At 36.8% G+C, this 22,013-nt stretch overlaps 1 protein-coding gene across 4 annotated transcripts in view; it reads left to right on the top strand.

The window, feature by feature from the left end:
* Positions 1-22,013, top strand: part of LOC108970219 — a 209,182-nt gene that overhangs the window by 54,533 nt on the left and 132,636 nt on the right. The window contains exons 1-2 of one of the 4 annotated variants that reach the window (XM_018935491.1): positions 20,304-20,391; positions 21,320-21,388. The exons of 1 other annotated variant lie outside the window; for it this stretch is intronic. The gene's annotated coding sequence lies outside the window, so the exon portion shown is untranslated. Of the gene's footprint in view, positions 1-20,303; positions 20,392-21,319; positions 21,389-21,659; positions 21,814-22,013 lie in introns of those variants that run through there. 2 more of the 4 variants (XM_018935492.1, XM_018935493.1) reach the window with 2 other exon arrangements.

The raw sequence follows: 22,013 nt of genomic DNA, 5'->3' as shown, positions 1-22,013 counted from the left end.
TTCTATCTGGTTTTCATTTTCTTTACTATAATATAAACTCGTTTTCAGGTGTTAGTTGTAAAAAATTCTCCTCCAATTTCGTCGACTATTTCATTGTCCTCGATGCCTTTGTGGTCTAGCACCCATTTGAAGTAAAGTTTCTTGCATCTGACAATACTTTCCACTGCTGCCCTGCTTCCCAAATCACTTCTGGCCGATATGCGATATATGGTTACTGCCTTGATTGCTGCTTGGCTCTTTATGGATATGTTGACTCTGGAATTGCCTGCAGGTGCATTAGTAGTCAGCTTCGCGGCTTTCGCAATAGCAAAGACCTCAATTTGATATACATATACTACAATGGTCCGGCAACTTAAAAGGTTGCCTTATGCCTATCTAGATGCAGTATATTTCCCCATCAACTCCATGGTCCATTTTCGAGCCATCCATATAGATTTCTGGAGTGTTGCGCGTAGCTAACATACCTTTACGCTATCTATCTTTTTCTAGGTTTATTTTGAAACTTTTTCCTGCGCTGAAAGTGGGATTATGTAGTCGCTGTTTGCCCAATCGCCATTACCTGTTGAGCTATGTTCGATGACTCTATATGTAAATTCTCCTGCAGTCAGTAGTCGTCCCGCTGATTTTGCTGCGCAGTGGTCTATAGGTCGCAGGCTTAGAACCATAAAGAGTTGGAGTTGTTCTTAAAGTTTCCGTTATGTACAGCGCATCCTTTCCATTGACTTCCGGTAGGTGGATCTCTGTACGTCTATACGCCATACTACTGCGTCGTAGAACAGAATTGGTCTTACAATACCTGTGAAGCACCAGTGCATGTGAGAGGGGGAGAGGCCCCAGGTTATGCGCAAAAGCATTGCTAGCTTCTCTTACTCTTTCTTTGACGTTGTGTTTCCACAGAAGTTTGCTGTCTAAGACTATTCAAGTTACTTGGTTTGGTCCTTGAGAGAGAGAATTGTGTCCATCTATCGAAACAGATCCGTTTTCTTGGGACCCGCCTGCGATGCCTAACTGAACTATATTGAGATTGGTGTTCTGTATAAATCAACCTGCCTTCGGTGTCTCGGTTTTGTAGCTTTGCCTGGTGACATATATACGCCCTGGGCTGGAACATATTTCGAATTATCGAACAGACACGGTATTTCTCCAAATCTCAAAGTACTCTAGCAATTCATGCCTAGGAACTAAGCACATTTTTAGTTGCTTGATGGTCATACGTATGTGTCTTCCTCAACTATCTTACTCCCATACAGTGAACAAAAAGTACTTTCTGTCGCCAACAGCAATTCAGCAGGTGTCAGTTTTTGCAATTAAGCATCGGATATACTATATATGTTTACAACTTTCATTTATCAGCGTTTGTGTTGGACGGCTGAATGCCTCACACTGTTGTTGGGGCCTTCTCGGTGCTGATGTTGCGCCAATGATAGTTGCCATTTCGCAATGCCATTTCCGACAGTCACCGACGGAAACATAATTTCCGACAGGCGAAATGAATGGCGGCGATGATGACGCTATAATGGCCGCTACGTGTGCAAGTATTTACGTAACGTGATACTACAGTTGCAGCATGCCCGTAGACGTACACATACACATGGTATATGTGTACTTTAATGTAGCGATTAAAATGGAAAAACAATTAGGCACTCCGATCTAAGAATTTCAATGTGATTATTGGGGTGAGCAGTAATAATTTTTACAATTAAAAGCTTATACAAAGGGAGAAAGGTGTCTCCCAAGTAATTTTTCAGTGTATGAAGCGAAAGATATTGTTGTGACAGAATTCTCCTGAGTTGACAGACCTTGACTGGATAAAAAATCTTGGTCCGTTCCGGTTCCTCTACATGGGAACGGGTATGATGAGTGGCTTATAGAGTTTGTGTTTTGTTCGTCGAGAGAGACTTTACTTCACTATTGCCTACTCAGTTCAAAGTTGCACCTATTGGCAAGAGTTATTTTGCATTGGATTTCGAGGCTGACATTGTTGTTGCTATAAATACACGGGTTCCATGCTAAACGAAATCTAGGACTTCGAAGATTTGACTGTCATTATTGACGCGGGAGCGAAGTCGGGAGTGCGACGACTGTTTGCTTGATAATAAGAGATATTTCGTCTTACCTTCGTTCAATACCGGAGCTATTTGCTTCGCCTCTTTATCCAGTCTGAAGAAAGCAGGACTAACGGCGCGGTTGTTGAGTCCAATGGCATCAATGTCATCGGCGTACGGCAGCAGCTGTACACTTTATAGAAAATGATACCTTCTCTATTCAGTTCTGCAGGTCGATAGTCATATATGATTTTCTGTAGAAGCATTCTAGTTTTAAAAGTAACTGTTCTTAATTATATCTGTATAAACGTTGAAAATTTTTTTTTTACTAACTAACCAATAAAAATAGTAAAACCGCACATACTGCGATCCACAAATCTGCAGATCTTGGGATTCAGATATTTAATTGAATTTTTCAAAGATATTTTATGTACATCTGTATATCTGCGATACATTAGCACATATCATACGGTGAAACTATTTTGAATTCCTCGCCGCTACAAGCTTTCTCATTGTTTCTGGCGCCTATTATTTCCGCTTGTTCATTGTGTTGCTTTCCGCTTGTTGTTGTTTACATTGTAAATTGCTTTAGTTGTACTTAATAAGGACATTCAACTAAAATACAATAATACACTGAAATACGCCCAGCCGTTGAAGCTTTAAGCGCGCTCGCCGTCGCTGGTGTGAGCTGCCGCCTGAGTGTCTTCGCGCTGCCGCTGAATGAAATCGCTTTTCCGCTCTTTGTTTGCCTGAGCTGCGGCGTGAAAATAGTTTTCGGCTATGCTTGGCATAGTCCTCACATAGTACAGTCGCTGCTTTCTTGTTTGCCCTTTGTGTGTGTATTTGTTTCTATTGTGCTTGCCTACTTTATTATTTTGGCAAATTCTATTTGCATGCAACAACAATGGCAGACAAAAACAAATCAAGGCGCAATTTTCCAAGCTCCGCGCTGCTGTTGTAGTTTCTGTGCGCTGTGTGTCTGTGTTGGTGGATATTTGATACTTTTTCGGAAATTTCATAAGAAGCTTAAATGAATATGCCTGGCGCGTGATGGTGTGGCGGCGAAAGGGGTGAAACTGCAGGCTTGCTGTATTACTGGCCAATTGTGTTGTTTCCGCTTGGCGCTATTGTTTGTGGTGCCTTACTTTTGCTATTGCTGTTGTTGATTTCTTCTTCTTCTTCTTCCACTCTTTATTTGCTGGTCAGCGTCAGCGTCGTTCGTGCGCTGTTTGTTTGGCACATTCGGCGCGCTTGTTTGGCTGTTAGTTTGTCTGTTTGTTTAATTTGGTGTACCGGAAATCCTGATTTTCATTGTCGTTCGTCGGAAATGGCATACGCGCGCGCGCGCGTTCTACTGAGACCGAGGCCGGGACCGAGCGCCACTGAAACGAAACAACTGAGCCAGCAGCGAGTAAATGAGTGAAGGTATGACTGGTTTGGTGTCGAGCTTTGAATTGCATTAACGGCGAAGGATACGACGAGCAGGAAAAAAAAAAAGAAAACAGAAACAACAACTTAGTCTTCCATGAACAATACAGCATAAATGGACAATGAGAAATAAATCCATTTTATTGTCTAACTGCTCCACCGTTCCCCTTTAGTTGGGTGCGCAGACCACAGTTAATTTCCTGCAATGCCTAGAATTCCCGACGTAGGGTGAAATTGAAATTTAATAAGTTCATCAGCGATTCGCTTGTAATGGAATTTGCGCTGAAAATAGAAATTTGAATTTGAATTAGAATTTGAATTTGAATTCGGCGAGCATCCGCCGCTGTTGCTAATAACAATGAAATCATTGATTGCCGCCGAACCTTCATCCGTCTGCGCGTTGAATACCCCAGTTGTTGTTGTGCATGCGCATGGTATTGAAATTGAAATATATAGTACTTTCGCCCAGGCGCCGCAACAAACGGGAAATGCCTAATGGCGTTGTGGACAATTTAAAGTTGCGTGCAACAAATTTTTATTTCCGCCGTTAGTTCGTTCGGTTCCATTCAGCAAAGTTGATTGATGAATTGTTTAACGTAGTGTGGTGCCATAATTGCCGAAATATTATATTGAAACTGCTGCGAAATATTGAAACCCGCTATTACGCACACACACGCGCACATATACAGTTAAATAATACTCGTGTATGTGCATATTTGCAAATATAATTCTATTCTTGCATTTATGTGTGTGTTGGTGATTTGTTATTTCGCTAACGGAAACGCATAATTTCGGTGCGTTCGCTTAGCGGAAGTGATGGCCTTCCTGCACGCTTCTATGACTTTGATTGGGTGCTTTCGATGACATTGAGCATTGCCACTCACACATGAGCAAGTCTTTGATGTGTCATCGAAATAAATGGATTTGAAGGGATTATAATACAAGTCAAAGGGCTTTAAGGCTTCGCGTATGTTCAAATGGTGTATTACATATTAGTTTTGTAGGAGATATTAATTCGATTCGAATAATTCCATTAATAAAACACTATGAGAGTAGTGAAACTAGTTGCTTTTATGGCAAAAATGTTGTCAATGATGGCATGATAATTGAAAATATATGTTACTTTAAAAATTATTATTTGAAAGAAGGAAAACGATATAATAGAAACCACTGAAATTGAAACAAAGTATGAGTTTTTTTTAAGGTTACGTATTAGTTACATCTTGCCAGTGCAAGCTGAAAATGTTTGCTACATATATTTAATTTGCAGTAGTGAATCGAGAGCAATAAAAAACTCAATTTCGATTTTTTATGGTGCGTTATTTTGCATTTTAGGTCACGATATGCTGTATATTATTTAAAAATTATTATTTAATATTCGATATATTGGGTAGTCGAAAAAGTCTTTTCGTATTTCTAATCAAACATCAATTTATTTTGTTTTTTCTATTTAAACTAATAAATAAATAAACAATTATGAACCATTTTCGACGACAACTATTTGCCATTTTGCCGCTGAAGACATTATTCCATCAGTTGAAATTTCGAAATTTCCAGAACGGAAGCGAGTGAACCATTGTTTTTTATTATTTTCACTCATTTTTGAACAGCTTCAACTTTTCCGAAATTTGGTTAAATGAAGCTTAAAATCTCACATTTCAACACAATGTGGTATGAAACAATGTGTTTGATAGCAATGGGGATATACGACTGCAACAACATTTATTGACAAAATTATACATAATTATAACATGCTTCCTCATGTTTGATGGAGATAATTGTCAATGACCGCTTACACTTTCCGGAACAAACTCGCAATATGGTTATTATATTAATATCTAATTTTTCTATTATACTTAAAATTGTACAAAATTTGACTCAAGTGAGATTTTTTTCAAAATATTTTCATCTGAATGGCTTTTCAGTCAATGAATTAGGCAAAAAACATAAGCAAGGTAATACTGTCTTACAATATAGATCGTATTTTGTCACAGACGTATTAACTGGTCGTTTTGAAACAACTTGCTGACAAAATATTTGAATTATGCATTCGCTTTTCTGAATTCGCAAAAAATCATCGTAAATTTGCTCAACTGCTTCTTGTGCAGAGGAATTAATTATATTCTGAACAGGGAATCATAAATTTGCCACAAACTTTATAATATCTAGATGGAAACATCGGAGACTCTCGAATTATACACTAAAGCAAAAGATATTCTGACTCTTCTATTTAAATTTCGCACGGAAACCCATTCGTCGATTTTTTTTTTAGGGGTTGGTATGACTGTCAGTGACATCTGTGCCAAATGTTACATGCAAATAGTCATAAGTCTAGATTGTCTTTCTTAAGTACATAAAGTGCATTCGGCGATTTTTAGGATAAATGAAATTATTGCACAAAAAAGTTCCATTAAATTTTGTTTGTGTACGTGATGATGCCGAAACATTCAGAATGTAAGAAAAGACCTTCGGTGATAACGGTCGAGAACTCCTTGTCGATGAATTGCATCCAGAACGGCCATCAACATCAATAAAATATAGGAATTGGTGATTGAGATTCGACGATTAACAGTTACAGTTCTTATTGGAATCATTGAAATATCGGAAGAATCAATAAAAATTATTTTGAAAAACCATTTTGGCCTAAGAAAAGTGAAAGCACGATTGGTTCCAAAATAACAATATTAAAAAAAAAAAGCGCTGCGTTAACGTCTGTAACCCGGAACCAGGATATCGTGAAACGTCTTATTAATGCCCTTGAGTCTTGAATTTATGCTTGAATATCGTGGTGAGCCTAAATCGAAAAGACCACGTCAAAGCAGGTCAATAATCAAGATTAAGTTGACAGTTTTCTTCGATTATCGAGGTGTGGTTCATTTCGACCAGCTAAGCTATCAATAGGGAATCCTATTTAGTGTTAAGCGTTGTTTTCGCGAAATCATTCGTAAAAAGAGGACGCATTTATATTTTTGATTTCTTAGTGAGTTCTTTTTTTCAAACCAATATCATGTAGCAACCTACGTATTCGCCTGACTTAACTAAGTGTGACTTCTATTCAGCTTACTAAAACGTCCGCTCCGGAGAAACCGTTTTGAGTTGGAAATTGACTTTAAAAATTGTTTCGAAGACTGAAAGACTGAGGAGAAAGCTTTCTCAAAAGCATAAGTTCAAAAATTTTCAGTCTTTCTGAACCCAAACAATTGGCTTCTGTTTAAATTGAAGTACATAGAGTTTGTGTGATATTTCCGACTATCTAGTATCTAAAATTTACTAGTAGTGTGGCTGCTAGTATCGTATTCGTAATATCGTCTTTAAAGCTATAAATCCACAATTATTGATGATTATGAAATTTAATATATATTCTTTCTTCGGATATTAAGGCATTCTTAGTTTTCTTTATTGGCGGTTATAGCCGATTTTACAACAGTCGTTCTTCCTGTTTTTTATTTTGGCATTACTTACACTAATTCTAGATGTCAAGAATATTTGAGCTACATTACTTCTACTACTATTAATAAGCAACTGTGCCAAAATATGCGCAGAAAGGTCCCAAAATTATAAATGGTATTGTACTGACTCGATAAAAGTTCTACACAATTACTCAAAGATTTATTGAGAATCCCAAAACTGTTAAAAGCGAGTGGCACCTTTAAGGCTACATACACGTGTTAATCCCTTTCAAAGCTACTTTTCAAATATAACGGAACTAAAATAAGCCAAATGTGTCGTGAACATTTCCTAGTTTGATTGACATGTGTCAAAATCATTATCATGTTTTAATTGGAGACATTGGCTTTGCACAAATCCGCTGGCAAAGCATTATTTTCTTCTTCAGACAAACTTATGCAGAATATTGTTATTGTTATTGCTGTGCTGCGACTTAAGTTTTCTGCTGTTGACAGTTATTAATTAGGCATATAATAATTGCGGTTCAAATAACTTAGTCGGCAAACGGTCGGCAAACTTTATGGTTTAAACGGCATACTACGTACTACATACATATTTGGGTGAATAATAATATATACATAGATATAAATATATTTACATAAAGGTATATAGCTTAAATCATATACTTGTAGAAATATGTGGACTGCTTAAAAGCTCTCAGTATACTGCTTGGTGGATATATTATATTTTTAAAAATGGCAAATATAAGAATCTGCTTTCATGGATTACGCTTTATGTAAAGTCTTGCATGTATGAACATAGTTGGTTTAAGATATAGAATTTCATTCTAAACTCAGTGCCAAAAATATTTGTTACATCAATAACTAGATATTTTCGTATTATCATTTTTATGCACGCTCTTGAAAAACATTCGGATCTAAACAAATATATTTAGAGCATCAGATCTGTGTTTAGCTGTCTTCTGAAGTAAGTCGTCATATTTTAGTACACATATACCCTATAGGAAAAGTGAAAGGTTCTCTGAGAAATATTCGTGTTCTGCTTTACTGAGGCTATGCTTCGATGAGTCGGCTGTCTTGCCTTCCATATTGGGTAGTCGAAAATGTCTTTTCGTATTTTGACAATATATATCCAGTGCTACTAATCACATTGTGTCATACTATATGGTGTTAGAAAGTTGAGATTTTAAGATACATTGAACCAAAAAAATTTAAATTCGGTTATGTTCAAAAATGAGTGAAAATATTGAAGAAATATTTCGAAATGTTTGTATAAAGAAGGGAAGAATACCACGTAAAGCCTTGGCTTGCATATTAAAAAAGTGAAAACAATAAGTTCTGTCAAAACATATTTTTCAAGCATACTACCTTTAGGCTTGAAATAATTAACCTGAAATCGGTTATCTGTCACTACTTGAAATTTCTTTCGCGCTTTCCTAAAGAGTATCCTCAAGTACATACTATATTTGCTTTTATGCATTTTGTATTAGACCAATAAAAAGCTGAATATTGAAGCGTCATAAATTTGTGTTCATTGTATTCATTAGCCAAGCTAATGCACTGCCATTAAGCCAAAACATTTTTTATGACTTAAAATAACAATAACGTTTTGTCTTTATGCTTTTATGCTTACTTTGTTATTCGCTAGAAAAAATAACTCAGTGTCTGCAAATCCTGAGTGGTTCTATATACGGCAACACACATACAAATACCTCTACTTTGAAAACGAACACATACTTACACATACATGTTTATATATACACATGTACAGTTTCTCATATGTGTAAATTAATGCGTAAATTTTTTGCTTAGTATTTTAACCATTTGTCTGGCTTTGTCTTGTGCTTTGAGTGGGTGCCACGACTGCTATCTACATAACACATACATATAACTACATATGTATGTATGCATGGTATATCTAAATTGCTGTCTGGGACTGTCAGTCAGTGACTTCTATTGTTGATGTGCTTTCAATAATATGTCCAGCGAGTTGCGTAAATAAGTTTGGAAGAATGTGTTGGAGTACGAAAATAAAATTTTGAAGCAAAATAAAGGAATGCGATTGAGTTATTTAGAAGTCTACAGAAGAAAGCAGCTTCTGATCTTTCATACATTTGACATATGATGCGTGCAAATCAGAGCTGAAGCTCTTTCGAATTCACGACAAGCTTAAATTAATATCCTGCCACCTTCGAAAACACTTTTTGAATGTAAAATACGTATAACGTATTTAATTGCGACATAATGATGTGTGTAACATGTTACTAATTTTTATTAAGGGAATGCTTAGGTTAGTCGATATAAAAATTTGTTTCATTGTCGTGATAGTTGCTATGTATATTGGTCGTTGAAATATGGTGTATGAGATGATCTACAGGTACTATGAAAATTGTTATTATCACCAAAAGGATGTGCTTGTTATTTTAGTAGCCACGCAGTTTGGAACTGTCAAAAGGAAACCCCAAAGAATAAAAGAATGACGAGCTGTCCGTCTGAATGCTTGTTAACAATACTCAGTTATTGCTGCCATATTGCCTGAACAATTGAAAATAAGTACTTGTATGGAAAGCCTTTCATTTAACATGATGTTTTCACGAAAGCTTCAGTGCAGCTCTTTATTCATATTGATTTGAAGGAGATTGAAGCCTTCTTTAGGGGAACATCTATAAAAACTGTAATTAGTAAACAGAGAAGTTTGAGAATGAAAATTTTATTGAATTTTGTGAACTAAAGATCTTTTTGCACGCCTTCAGCACTAACATGGGATATACAAGGTGCGTTCCAAAGTAAACAGGAATTTTTGATTCTAGCGCCCCCTGGTTGCGCTAGCTATATGTCGATTAGTGTGTTAGAATCTGCTAACCTTATCGACTTTCCACTGACAACTTCATGTTTATGGCAATGATTGCCTATCCCGTAGCAGAGTGCACGAACAGTTTTAACGTTTTCAAAGTGGTCGTGGGGACCGGAAATTAAGGAAAATCAGCCGAAATCAGCATTGAAATTCATGAAAATGGAATTGAATATCTTCAAAATATCGATTTATCGCATTTTGACCGAAAATTTGGGCTTACGAAAGGTATGTGCACGGTTTGTGCTGCATAAACTGACTGACGACCAAAAGTTGCTCAGTATCCAACATTCGAAGAACGATTATTTGACCAAAAATCAAATTTTTACCATTAACCACTCCCCATTTTCAACTGAAATGGCATCGTGCGTCTTCTTCCTTTACGGAAAAATGCACTTGCCCATAAAAGGAAAGCGTTCTGCAGACGTAGAGGCCATTCAATGGGCTTGCACCGGCATACTGATGGCCATACCGGCCACCGAGCTAAAACACTCGTTCGACATGCTTTTGGAGCATGCAAAAAGCTGTATTGAAGCAGAAGGAGACTATTTTGAATAAAATAAATTGATTTTGCCGAAAAACCCATTTGTTCTGTTTTTTTTTAAGTCCTGTTTATTTTGGAACTCACCTTGTAGGAGTTTGTGTTCTTTTTGAAGTTCTTATGGCTCTGCTTTAGGATCCTTAATGAATCTCTGTCAATTTGACTGATTATTCTGCTTTTTATGAGCTCTGCAAATATTGCCGAAACATTAGTAAAGAAAGTTCTTGATGACTTTATTTCAATAAATATTTCTGGCGTGACAATACCTTACTTAATATTGACTGATTTTAAGAGATAGAGCACTCATTCTTGAATTAACCTAAGACATCTCAATATGTGGAGGTGTTATGTGCACAGAAATGTGGGAAATTCATGCCTATCAGGCAAAGTTATGCTTTTGTCTCATGGGTGATGTCTCTTTCTTTCAGGTCAAAAATAAATCATAAAATTATATACATATATGGAATATATCTTACTGTACCACATTCTAGCAATGTTATAGATAATTTATAGGTATGTCTACATTTAAGTATGAGTAGAACTATAAGCGAAATAAAATACGTAAATTTCTGTCACGTGCTGCCATAAACTCTATCCTCCCAATACTCGCTCTAAGTTTGCTGCGCAGCTTTGTTGTCTTTATTCAACATGATTTTGATGGCAATAGTGTTGATGACACTGCTACGGTTATATGGTGTGTATTGCGAGGTGTTCCCTGTGTTGCTCTTACTCTTAAGCACCATATTCCTTGCTGTCGCATACACTTGTGGCAATAAACACTTTCATAAAAGTTGTGAAACAACTTTGTTGAAAGCGACATACATATTGTTATATATACACACGTAAATAAATATTTACAGATTTGTATAGGTATGTGCTCTTCTAATAAGAGTGCATCGTATATTACAAGGGTTGGTAGATAGTTAGTTGTCCACAAGTTATATTATTAAATTTGTTTGGCGTGATCTTTTTTCGTATTATTCTTAAAAAAACTGTTGTAGAACTCCGAAAATGAATAATAACAAAAAACAAGGAACTACAAATTTTAAATTTTCTTACAATTTATTTTATGCAAATTTTTTATTAGAGATAATTTGACGAAATGGTTTCAAAACAGTGTCAGTGTCCGGATATTGGAGCGTTTTCATGCCCGATTATAGGAATTGAATTTGTGTGAAATTAATAATGATAACATTGGGTTCAAAAAATTTGTCCCGTTATCGGAGGTATCCGGCATCAGAACTGTTCGTAATGGCGAGTCTCACTTTGTAACTTACACAAATAATATCTACTATATACGATCCTATTTCAAGAGCGTTGGAGAGTAGCGAATCGTATACTTTATATCAGCTATTTTGAAAATTATTACTGAAAATTTAAATTTATTATAATAATTCAAATATTCAATAAATTTGTATACCCTGCTGTTTTAAAAAACATTCTATAACATACATATACAAATGATCAGCTTGACTAGAGGAATCGATTAAGCCACGTCTATAAATAAAGTTTGTGTAAGTAAGGAAAACTTGTTTAGCAAAATATCTTCAGGAAAATTGACTTGGATTCTCAACGAAACGATACAATCGGTGAAGTAATTGTTTAGATTGAACCACTATTGAATACAGCTGATACACAAATTGAACGATCAGAATCAAGTTTTTGTGGAGAAAATTTGAATACCCTGAAGAGGGTATACTAAGTTTGTCACGAAGTTTGTAACACCCAGAAGGAAGCGTCGGAGACCCTATAAAAATGCCCAAAAAATAAGGTGACATTGTATTTATTTTGAAAATTCTTTATTTATTCTTCCAAATCAATTTCATCCCCTTCAAAGTAATCTCCACCCGATGCACTTATGCCAATGGACTTAAAAATCTTCGACACTGGTTGTAGTCACTTTCCGGCTTGTATCTCCTCTATCGTATAAAAGCGGTGTTCCCGGAGCGGTCTTTGAGTTTGGTGAACAGCCAGAAGTCGCACGGGGCCAGATTAGGTGAATACGGTGGTTTCGGAACGATATGGGTTGGGTTTTAAGCGAAATTATCATGAATGACGAGGGCAGTATAGGATGGTGCATTATCGTGGTGTAAAAACCAAGAATTGTCCTTCCGCAATTCCGGCCTTTTTAAGCGGATAGCGTTACGCAAACGACGCATAATAATACTCCTTGTTGAATGTTTAACCGGTTGGAAGGAATTCATAATGCACAACACCACGATAATCGAAGAAAACAGTCAACATGACCTTAATTTTTGAGCGACCTTGGCGCCATTTTTTGGTCTCGGCTCTCTTTTGGCACGATAAGCGCTCGACTGATCGGTTATTTCGGAGTCGCAAGCATAGATCCAAGTCTCATCGTCAGTTATTATGTGTTTCATGACACCCTGGTAGTCGAAAAACATGGTTTCACACACTTCAACGCGACGCCTTTTTCCAAAAAATTCAATGTTTCAGTACCAGTCGAGATTTGACGCGCTTGAGCCTCAAATCATCCTTCAAAATTGTATTGGCTGAGCCTTTCGATATGCCAACTTCATCAGCAAGTACTCTAATTGTTAATCGACGGGTTTTCAACACCAAATCTTTGACTTGTTGAACGTGAGCTTCGTCGGTTGAGGTTGATGGTCGCCCTTCGTCTTCGACACGTTCACGGCCGGCTTGGAACTCGCTATAAAACTTCATCACCAAAAGCTTTCTGCACCATCCTCAACATATCCGCAGCAGAAAATTGCTTCCGTAAACAAAATTTAATTTCGACATTGCAAAAAACGAAAAACTCACTTTTAGCAGCTCACAGAACGACACGTATCTCAAACACTAATGAATATTTTGACATAAAATTTGACATAAATGTGACTGACAACCTAAAAAAAAAAAAAATAATTCTCCAAATTCTTCGACTCGCGCAGTTTATATTGAAATGTCACCTTATTTTTTGATCAGTATGTTGAGCTGAGTCGATTTAGCCATGTCCGTCTGTCTATCCGTCCGTCTGCCTCAGCCTCAGCTTTAAAGATATCGTTTTAAAATTAATTTTTCCTTCAAATAGCTGCTCATTTGTCGGAACTGCCGATATCGGTCCACTTGAGCATATAGCTGTCATACAACCTGAACGATCGGAATGAAGTTCTTGTATGGAAAGCTTTCACATTTGACAATGTATCTTCACAAAAGTTGGCTCAGGTTATTTTCTAGGGCAACAATGTAATCTCAGAAGAAATGGTTCAGATCGGCTTACTATAGCATATAGCTTTCATATAAACTGAGCACATAGTTACGAAAAGAAATGCACCTGTGAAGGGTATATTAGCTTCGGTGCAGCCGAAGTTAACGTTCTTTCTTGATTTATTTGTGAAAGATATTCTATCTACCGTGTTCCGAAATTACAAGATTTCCTTGTTTTTTATATATTTTTTTTTTCAACTTTAAATCGAAAATTCTTAATAAGAGCAACTTCGTGTTTCAAAATTTGTCCATCTCAGATCGCTTAAAAAGGTAACGCGGCATGTAAGAAATCCGCTAAATGAAATGAAAAAGCAGACACTGTTTGAAGACACTGCCAAAAGGGGAACAAAATGTGACGTAGACATGGCGAGCAAAAACAAAAACAGAGAAAAAAAAACAAAAACCACAGAAGACAAGGCGAAGTGATGCGAATAAATAAACAGATAAAAGTAATTCATCTTTCGCTAAAGAGACAGCACAGGCGCGACGCAGCCAACTCCAGCGCAATTATGACGCTATGGCTGTGGCAACCCCCGCCAATTTGCCGTCAACATTGGAAGTTGCAACATTTGAAATTGAATTTTGAATGGCATAATCTGCGGTTAGCACTTGGGCCTGAGGCTGCGGTTGCCAGCGACGACGATGACGGCGGTTAACGTCAAATTTGATGCGTTTATTTATTTGAGAGCAAAGCGAAATGGGCGATCTGCGCACGAATGACTTGTGGTTGTTTCGAAGAGGCCGTGCGAGAAGAAAGGAAAAGATATCATTAGCATACATGTATATGTATGTTTGCGTACGTATGGAAGACTGTCGCGTGTGGCAAGTGCGGCGCGTGAGGTTGCAATGGAGCCGTAGGCGGCTAATGGTTGACGTTTGACTGTTGCTGCAGTGATGCGTTGCCAGTAGACACCGTAGCAGACGTTGGCAACAGACGGTGCTCTCCTACAGGCAAACACAAACACATACATACGTACATAAATATAGACAATATCATGTACACCACTCCATATGACAGCCAGACGTGCTGCCAGTTAGCTGCTTTTTGCAACAGATACCCCAAAGCAAGCGTTGCACCCGCAATGATGAATGTTTCTGCGTAAGATTGCTGCGAATGCCTGAGTTATAAATAAGACAAAACAGTAACAACACAAAAAATGGGAGCAATGTGCTGCAAATGTTTATTTGACTACGACTTTGCTGACATCTCGGGAAGCTGCCTAAGTATGCTGTTCGGCGTACAGTGAGTGTATGCTCATGAATATGTTATGGCAAGCGAAAGGCAAAATCAACAACAAAACAGCGCACACATGTTGCGGCATATGGTGAGCGTGCAACATTTCGCCTGAACTGCATGCCAATCACAGATAGCGAGCCGAGGAACTGGAGACACACGCCGAGACATATAATCTACACACACACACACACGCACACAAATGTAGGCGAAATTATGAGGCAATTGTATAGTGGCTGATGGCAGGCTGAGGCACTCCACGGCATTGTTGCAGCGTAATTGAAACTTAAATAAACACAAATGTTGCAACATTCAAATTTGATGAGTCGCTAGCGTGTCTCGTGAATAGGGGAGTTAGAAATGGAGTGAAGCCTGTAGAGAAAGGAAGCACAAACAACACAAAAACAAAAGCAAACAGCAAGGCACACTTGTATAGCAACAACTATGCATCTGTATGTGTATGTAGTCGGCTGACAGCGGCGTAACCTCATTAAACTCATACTTGATCTCTTCTACACTCCTGCATATGAGATTTCAATGCTTTGCTCCCGTTTCCTACTCCATTTTCCGCGCTTTTGTCTTTGAATGCCACAAAATGAGTTTATGCGAAAAGAGTGTGGCACGGGCGAAAGCATAGCGGTGTAGCTGTGAAAACGCCGTTAAATTACTAACTGCTACAAAAGCCATAGAGGAGATGGCATCATTAGAATGCCACAACGCACTTGCTGGTTTATGTGCGTGTGTGTGTGTTGGGCAAAAATATCGTCCAGAAGTACTTTTGTGGGCATTGAAAATAACTTACATTTGCAACTCTATGGTCGGGGGTAATAGGCTTGATATATGCTCATTCAACTGTGAATGTAAGTAAATTATGCCATCTGAATTCACTCGTGCCAACTCGACTGCAAAAGGATTTAAAGAAAAAAGTGCTTAAGAGAACTTTGAAGCATTAGTTATAATCGGAGTTTATTAATATCAGAATTTTAAAATTTCATGGAGACTAAATGGAAATGGAAGATTATTTGGGAGCGTCGAGTGTTACGATTTATTGATGATTTCAATTTAAGTCGCCTGTTACCTTTTTTCAAGCATGCCAAGGAACTTTCTTTTTCAGAGGTCTCTTATATTTTATCATAACAGAAATATACTTTTGAAAGCAACTTAACTTGAGATAAAAATAAACTATAATAGTGGATGACTAAGTCAATAATCATGAATATGGTTGTGTATTTAAGGGTGTATTATACTTCTAGAGGCATAAATGTCAGGTAATTTTTGAAGTGTCGTAAAAAAGATTATTTGTACTTTTACTATACATTTCTTATAGTTATTTATTAATTTTATAAGAATATAGAAACAATGAAAAAAATAAAAAAAGGTTTTAGAAATTCGAAATTAGCATCAGATAAAAGGGAGTGTCTCAAAAATTGGCACGATTTAACGATTTCGACCTCCCAGCAATATGAAAACAAAAATAGATGAATAAATAAATTGTTACTAATCTAGAGCATGTGAATGTCGCATTGTCTGAAACTACTGAAATATACGGTTTGTATTTTTTTTCTCACGAAATGGCGACTGTCTAAAAAATAATAATTTTTACATAACTTGAGCATGTGGCTAGTTCCAGGAGTAGACAACTCATAGAGAAGATCCTTTAAAAGTTTCAATTTAATCGGCACAGTATAACGTGAGAAATCGTGGCTATTATTTTGCAAAAGGAAGTTTTGTTTAAATCACGTTTAAGTTTCAGTTCCGGCCGAACCAGTTTGGATGCTGGGTTAGCAAAATGCCTATATCTCCGAAAATAATTAGAATTTTAATAAATTCTCTTAAAGACATATTTTGGAATAATAAAATTTTGAAAATAAAAACATACGCTAACGGGTATTCTCTCTAGATGAGGCTATAAATGATTGTGAAACAAATGAGGCGAAATGAAATCGACTCTTGACAGTCTTACTTGCTTTAACTTCCGACAGAAGAATTTAGATGTTTTTGGAGCTTTTTCTTATGCTGGCCGTTCACAATTTTAATTCTGTTTGTAAATATTTTTAAACAGGTCTCCGATTTAATTTAAAATAAAAAAAATTTAACTTCGGACATAAGTTTTCCGTACAAGGACCTGAAAATCAGAACAATGGAAATAAAGTCGTTGCATGAATAAATCCTTTATTTGACGGGATTTCTTCCCAAATTTTCGCACAAATTATTATATGTGATATCGCTACGATCTCCTAAGAAATTGCTCAGATTTGACCACTATTGTTTAAAGGGGACCATATAAGCAGATCGGTTGAGCTCCAGATAAAGATATACTATAGAAAATGCGCATTATATAGAGTGATCGAAAAGAAGCTATTATATAGGGTGCTCCCTTGAAAGGCTCTCTACTTTTTTAAAGAAAGAACACAAAAACTTAAAATTTAATAGAGAAAGTTTATTATTGACCGCGCCTACGTCTCAGATGGTTCATCCATTGAGTCCAATTCTCGATGACTCGTTCAAGCATTTCAACCGGTAACTGGCGAATAGCACGCGTGATGTTTTGCTCCAAGGCCTGAACTGAAGCGGGATTGTTCGCATAGACTTTAGACTTTTCATATCCTACAGGAGAAGGTAAAACGGTGTTATATCACACGATCTTGATGCCCAATCGACCGGCTTATTTCATGCCCAAATATCCCGAGATAACGAACTTCAATTTCAGACACTCAATAGTCGGTTATCACGGTACAAGAACGCTCGCCATTGGCGGTTACATTCACAATAGCATGATTTTTTTATGCGGCAATTTTGCTTGTTACATACTCGTTAACCCGGGAAATGGGCCTCATCGCTGACAGAATTTTGGCTCGAAAACGTCGGACCTTATTGGAACGATGTGAGTGTGAATTTTTGCTCAGCTGTGCATCTGTTGGTACTTCAACTGCATTTACCCCAACTTTCTTCACATTTTACATATTGATTTACGCCCTACAAACGCTCACACGTGCTCACATCACCGTCATATGTAATTACCGTTATAGCATGTCAACACTTCAACAGCCTGTCGACCCTTATCCCTTGAAAAAATTACCTTTTGGAATAGGCCAGGGACTGCCATAATGTATTAGAAACTCGGCGGCTATAAAAGCAAACAATAATTATGAAAAGAAACGAGAATTATGCTCATAATAGAGGGCGAATACTTATAACGAATGCAAAAAGCAAAAAATAAAAAATAAAAACAAAATAAAATAAACGGAAAACAATCAGCAAATGTATGACAGAGAATTTCTAAACATGTTTACTTTGCATTTGTTATTGTTGCACAGCGGCGCTCACACCTACTTGGCAGTTGCTACACAAGCCCCTGCTATTTTGCAGTCTTCTTTCAAGCTTAAAGAGTTAATTTTTTTGCCATTAAAAATGTCAGCTGCTCGTGATTGCTTTCCTTTTCGAGCAATTTTGTTGTTTTCAATGTTTTTGTTGTTGTTTTGTTTTCTACTGCCTCTTATTGCTACTGACACCATTCACACCGTCCGACGCGCTGCGCTTGCGGCACGCTGCTTAACACACCACACGCGTGCACATGTGCGGCCACACGGCGGCGAGCGTAGCCAAAGTAGCCCGGTTTTATTTTAAAATCAACAAATCCACTTCCTTCCTGTGTGACGCAACGCGACAACGAGGCAAGTTTAAAATTAGCCGCCTACATTGCTGCTGCCACAACTGCTGCTGGCATATCATCGACAATGACGACGCCGAGTGGCGTGAAGTAGCAATAAATAAACACACTTGCAACGCGATTGTTCCGCCCCAACCCTGCCGGCACGCGGCATGTTTACAAGCTTCTGCTGGCTGACGGCTGACGGTTGCCGACTGTACTGTTGTGACTGTGTGAGTCTTCCAGTCAACAAAAGCGGTGCAACATGTGTTGAGCAACATTGAAATGCTTCCTTTCCATTGTGTTGCACACAAACATACAGACATACATTTTTATTTTTTTTTTTACTTGTTAGGGAAAGCGTGCAAAGTGATTTGCTGCCAATTTTTTTTTATGATAAAGGAGACTTACCATACCATAAATATATGTATTTAGATGTGGATTTTGTGAGTGAAAGCGACAGTTTTTTTTCTGCCTCTAACTCGGTTGGATCTAATTTTTCTTATGGAAATTTGAAAGTTTCATCATTTTTTTACAGGTTACTCTCTCAAGAAATATCTGTCGGTGGATATGAATTTATCATTTAGTGTGTGTTTGGGCTCAAATTCTACTCGAGACAAAATCCGAAAAGCTTAAAGGGTTACATGTTTTTATTGTTACAAATTTTATTATTTTGAAAAAATATTTTAAACACGTCCATTTCGACGCCATTTCCGGTGATCCCTCGAAAAAAATGCATCCGTGTTGGGAGGAGAACTCCTTAAAGGATCACCCAAAGTAAAAAAAATCGTGTTTTAGTTGAAACCTTAACTTACAACTTAGACAAAGGGAAAAGACTGAGAATTGGATTTTTGGCAGATATTTAAAAAAAAAAAAAAAATGAAAATTTCAGGGAAAATTTTGCGACATTTCTTTTCAAATACTTGTAATTGATAAAGAACTCTTCGACCAAGTCTTTAAGAATTGTGTGTCAAAGACCTATGTAAAATTTCCTGAAAATGGGTTAAGTAGTTCTCGAAACCGACCTCAAAAGCACAGTTTCTAGGAAAGCGAGTTTAAAGACTAGCTGGCCTCGAGCACACAAGTTCTCAAGACTGTATCTCCGAAACTATTACTCGGATCAACTTGAAAATTTGGGACAATATTTTGGAGGTGTGGAAGATTTTTTTGAAACAGTAAACCCATGTAACCGCTTATGTTAGGTTGTATGATGACTGACGAGGGAACTTCCAGAAAGGAAGAAGTTCCAAGGTATTTTGGCCTTCCTTTAGCAAAAACGGGTCAATAAAGAAGTGTTGTGACAATTCTACCTCGTTTCCTTTCAAAACCTTTCATTAACTGATCTAGAGTAATATGTGTAATCTTAACGTGTGAACTCAGACTGGTACCTGACGAGTTACAACCTCCATAACCACGGAACAGTCAGGAACGATATCTCGGGTTATGAAAGTAAATAATCGCGAAACTCAACATAAATACAACTTAGAGCAATGCTTTCAAAATTTGAGATACCGAACATGTATCTTTAGAGGTTTTGGAAGGTACAAAATACTTGCCGGAATGAGAGTATGTCCGCTTTTAGTCCAAGTCGAAAAACAATTCTAAATACAGATAACTCCCTTTCTAATGAGCTTCGGTTACCTAATTTTGTGTCTGCTCGTTAAGTGCCCACTTTCTCAGCCGCTCTTAAGCTGAAATCGCATTCAAACCTTAAATAAGCGTGTGATAGCTTAACTCAATGGCTTGGGGTTGATTTGAGCTTAAATGCTTGTTTAATTAGTGTTTGTTTTGCTTGCATTTTTCTAACTCTTCTGTTCTTTCTACACAATCAACTTTTGGTGTGTGTGGCCTTTTTTGCAATTTGTGCTCAAGCATACAACCCGGCTCTGCACAATTCTCCGCTTTCAGTTGCCTGTCAACATGTTGAGTGCGCGTTTCGAGCTGCGGGTGTTTTATTCGTGCTTGCGACATAAATAGCTGTTAAATACGATTGATTTATGCGAGTGTGGTATAAAGAATATTATTATTTCGCTTTAATATCGGCAGCATTAAGACTTGTGCAAAATGTTTTTGGAATTTTAATTACCAATTATGGCATATGTGTGCGACAATCATTCTATTTAACTGAAAGTGTCTTGTAAAAAAGAAGCAGCTTAGTGTTTAAGTAGCAAATGTGCAGTATAGTGAAGAAAAATTCAAAATAAAATAATGTGAATCTTTGTGTTATATGTGAGAGCACTGTTGCGAGCTATATTTGATGTGCCAGAAATGAGTCTGAGTCAGAGATTGAACTTAATTAATTTTAATTTTGCTTTTTATATTTAACGTATTCCTATTGCGGTTACTTTTGATGCGCTTATAAAATATTATAAATTTAAAAAATATTTAAGCAAAACGTTGCCTATATCTAGGGGCAAAGTTTAATAGTTAATATGCTGAAGCTTTCTTTTTTAAGTGTGCGAAAACTTTATGAAAATTAAAGCCCGATATGTATAGAAGTATGTTGTAAATCTCTAATTATATAACATTTTTATTATACAATTACTTTTAATATTTTTTATCAATTTGATGACACTAACTAGATTAATATTTTGAAAACATTTTCATACCTTTCGAAAGTTCAGTATTAACTAGTAAAACTCTAGCTTTGCTGGTGTATACTTTCTACAAAAATAAATTTTAGAATAATTTAGTCATTTAACTCAAAGTAAACTTTATGTTGTTGTTGCAAATACATAACATTTTCTCCTGAATTTGATGCTCACAGCTTGCGCCAATATTTGCTTTCCCACACATAGAAACTAATAAAAAGCCAATTATTGCCAAAATATTCATATTTGCTTATAATTTACCTAACCTTTCCAACTTACTTCCTTTGTCAAAGCAATAAAATGTGAACTAAACTATGCTCTCAACTATTTTTGTCTCACTTTCAGTTTGTCACACAACACATCATGATATTGACGAATAAATGAACCATTGAACCGGCAAATAAGGACCGAAGGGTATACTTTGTTGAAATTTGAGTAGACAATTACTTGTGATGAGAAAATAAAACACCAACAGCAAAAATAACAAAAATAAACCAGACAAAAATCACTGCACTGAGAAAGCAAACGAATTGGCAACAAGACAAACAAAACGCCAAAAAGGACCGAAATAATCATAGTTTGTTTGAAAGCAAATACAAAGAGCAGCAAAGGAAACAAAAAAACAAAAAACAAAAAAAAAAAACGAATGAAATGAGAAAAATACATAAAATAGTGCACACGAGCAGCGAAAAGACAGCGAACATCTGTTGTCAAATATAAATGAGCAATGCTTCCAAAGTGACGGGATTTTATTTTGAAATAGTGAAGGAGTGCCAGAAATTGACAGCTGAACGGAGTGCGAATTGAGCAGAAATGATTGCTGCAAACTTTGTCTGTGTGTGAGTGTGTATGAAATGTTGTGAAGCCCACTAGTGCCATTTTTCGACAAATCGATTGCAACAAAAAACTTTTCAAATGAACAAATAATAGATCGGAGTTTTGTGCATGGAAGACTGCAGGAAAATATTATCATTGGGTTAAATGGATGATTTAAAGAAATAAATTTATTAAAATAAAATTAAATTAAATTCAAAGAGAA

Source organism: Bactrocera latifrons, unplaced genomic scaffold (genome assembly GCF_001853355.1).
Source record: "Bactrocera latifrons isolate USDA-ARS-PBARC rearing strain unplaced genomic scaffold, ASM185335v1 scaffold_29, whole genome shotgun sequence".
Lineage (NCBI taxonomy): Eukaryota > Metazoa > Arthropoda > Insecta > Diptera > Tephritidae > Bactrocera > Bactrocera latifrons.
This window is presented reverse-complemented; position numbering and strand designations above follow the sequence as displayed.